General features: G+C 40.0%; 1 non-coding gene across 1 annotated transcript; it reads left to right on the top strand.

Moving 5' to 3' along the window:
- The first annotated feature begins 968 nt into the window (after window positions 1–968).
- Window positions 969–1,075, top strand: LOC131654304 (small nucleolar RNA R71). The gene has a single exon (XR_009299345.1). It is a non-coding gene; the product is annotated as a small nucleolar RNA R71 (small nucleolar RNA).
- Window positions 1,076–3,081: the final 2,006 nt, after the last annotated feature.

Genomic DNA, 3,081 nt, shown 5'->3' with positions numbered 1-3,081 from the left:
CTTTTTCGGGTTCCACTTCGTTATTGTTCTCATCAGTCTTAGCAGTTTGTTCGTCAGTTGTTTTCTTTTGGGTTTCCTTTGGCTCTTGTTGTGACATGGGTACGTTTTGAGTTCTAGGATCTATGGGTCCATCGTAATTCGTTCCACTTCGTAGTGTTATCGCGTTCGCATGTCCTTTAGGATTGGGTTGAGGTTGAGCAGGAAACGTGCCAGCAGGGGCAGCAGTAGGTGCTTGTTGTTGAGCTACTTGTGAGATTTGAGTTTCTAACATTTTGTTATGCGTAGCTAAAGCATCTACTTTGTTCGATAGTTGTTTTAGTTGCTCGCTATTGTGGATGTTTTGATTCAGGAAGTCCTTATTGGTTTGTTGTTGGGAAGCTATGAAGTTCTCCATCATGATTTCTATATTTGACTTCCTAGGGGTGTTTTGAGCAGCTACAGGCGCTTTTTGGTAGCCAGGTGGTACAGCAGGTGCTTGTCCAGGCGCGTACAACGCATTGTTGTTCTTATAAGAAAAGTTCGGGTGGTTTTTCCATCCAGGGTTGTACGTGTTAGAATAAGGGTTTCCTTGAGCGTAATTTACTTGATCAGATGGGACTCCAGTCAAGAGTTGGCATTCAGCAACTACATGTCCAGTCAATCCACAAATCTCGCAGTTAGGTGTTACAGCGGCAGCGGTGGCTGAAGGAGTGATGGTTAAGTTCTCGATCTTTTGAGTTAAAGCGTCTACTTTAGCGTTAACGCGGTCTATACCACTTATTTCGTACATTCCTCCTTTGGTTTGGGCTTTCTCTAGAGCGGCTCGTTCTCCACCCCATTGGTAATGGTTTTCTGCCATGTTCTCTATGACTTTGTATGCTTCATCATGGGGTTTGTCCATTAATGCTCCGCCAGCAGCGGCATCTATAGTCATTTTAGTGTTATATAAGAGACCACCATAGAAAGTATGGATGATCAGCCATGGTTCGAGTCCATGATGAGGGCATATTCTAAGCATGTCCTTGTAACGTTCCCAAGCTTCGAAGAGTGATTCGTTATCTTTCTGGGTAAATCCGTTGATTTGACCTCTAAGCATAGCAGTTTTGCTAGGCGGAAAGTATCTCGCTAAGAATACTCTTTTCAATTCGTCCCACGTAGTTATGGAATTGGAAGGCAGGGATTGAAGCCACGCTCTCGCTCTATCTCTCAAGGAGAAAGGGAAAAGGCGTAATCGAATAGCTTCGGAACTAACGTTGTTGGCTTTGATAGTGTCGGCGTATTGCACGAACACAGATAAATGGAGATTGGGGTCGTCTACAGGGCTTCCAGAGAATTGATTCTGTTGAACAGCTTGGACCAACGAAGGTTTGAGTTCGAAATTGTTTGCCTCAATCGCAGGTGGTGCGATACTCGAATGCGGTTCAGCGCGCGAAGGAGCGGCATAGTCTCTAAGAGGACGAATAGCAGCCATCTCTAACTTCGGGGTGATTTGATTAATTTGATCAGTAAAAATCAATTTCTGATTAATCGGAATTTCTGCTACTTCGGGAAGATTGCGAGCTCGTCGTTTGACGTTAATGAAACGTTCGATCTCGTTAATTCGTTGTATTAAATCTCCTCCTTGTGAACGAGTATTTGGCATACAATCGTTCAGAAAGAAAGGGAAGAATTGTCCTAGTCTCTACGGTGTAACAGTGAGTTACGATATCGACTTAAATAGTCCCCGGCAACGGCGCCAAAAACTTGATCGCGACTTTACGTGTCTATAAATCTGATAACTGCAAGTGCACAGTCGTGTCGTGTAGTTTTAAAAGATATCGAATCCACAGGGACTATGAATCGATCTACCATTATCTAAGGTTACTATGTAAAGCTAGGAGTACTAAAATTTCGATTGTTCCTAAGGGAAAGTGATTGTGAGAAAATAAAGAATAATAATAAAAGACAGGTATCAGTATGTATTTCGTTTAACTAAAGGTAATCCGAAGGTCCATTGGCTTTTGCATAATTAAATTAAAAATCTTTACTAATTCCATTGATTAAAAATCCTCGTCTCAAACTTTCGCTCTATTGATTCAGACTACTATCCTAATCCTAATGTACGCTTTCGCCATCCCATTAGATTTTAGAAGAGCTTTTTGGAAACAATGTAATTAATAAAATGCCTATTTTACGAGGTTGTTATCTATTTAAATCTCCTAATCTCAAACTTTCGCTCTGTTGACTCGGAGCAAGCTAATAACCCTAACGTACGCTTTCGCCATCCCGCTCGAGTGTAAAAACAATTTTTGAAAATAAATAAGTTCCAATTAGTTTTAATACGCTTTCGCCATCCTTAAAACTAATGTCCTATGTCTACTATCTGGTTAAAGATCTCAAACTTTCGCTCTATTGATTTTAACCTTTGACCGTCCTAACCCCTCAAACTTTCGCTCTATTGGTTTTAAGACTTACTAATTAAATTAGACATATAAACCAAAAATAAGTGATAATTAATAAAACATAATTAAGCCAATTTATTTCGGATCCCTATGGTTAACTTACTTTACATACCGACACCTTTAGTAATTTAGCCAGACATATTAATACGATTAAACATGCATAAATCGGTTCGATTCATAATAATAAGCATATTAAATGGCATATAATATATCATGCAAACAAATATAAATAAGGCGGTAAATAAAAACCTGAATTAAATAAATGGTAACTGGATCTTCAAGTACTGAACTTCCACCACAGGTTGGCTGGATCGTTCTTCGGAATTTAAATGGCAGAAAATAAAAAACAAGGAAATAAAACGATAAATCTAACGTAAGGCTAGATCTACGAAAAGTTCACAACAATTTCCAGTGTAGAAATCGTTGTGAGAAAATAAACGGTTGAATGAAAGCAGAATAAAGAAAAGCGGTTCGCGGTACAATTTCGGCAGCACTTTGTTGGCAGGAAATCGGACCCTTTGGAAGTGAGATAGCAGGTCCTATTTATAGGAGAGGTTTTGCTGTGACGTTGCGTGAAAAGAGGAACTTTTTGCAGACTGGGCGTGTTTGGGCCACGCGCCTTTGGTTCCATGGTGGGCTGAATATCTCTTTTGGGCCTTTT

This window comes from Vicia villosa, linkage group LG2 (genome assembly GCF_029867415.1).
Source record: "Vicia villosa cultivar HV-30 ecotype Madison, WI linkage group LG2, Vvil1.0, whole genome shotgun sequence".
NCBI classification, from domain to species: Eukaryota; Viridiplantae; Streptophyta; class Magnoliopsida; order Fabales; family Fabaceae; genus Vicia; species Vicia villosa.
This window is presented reverse-complemented; position numbering and strand designations above follow the sequence as displayed.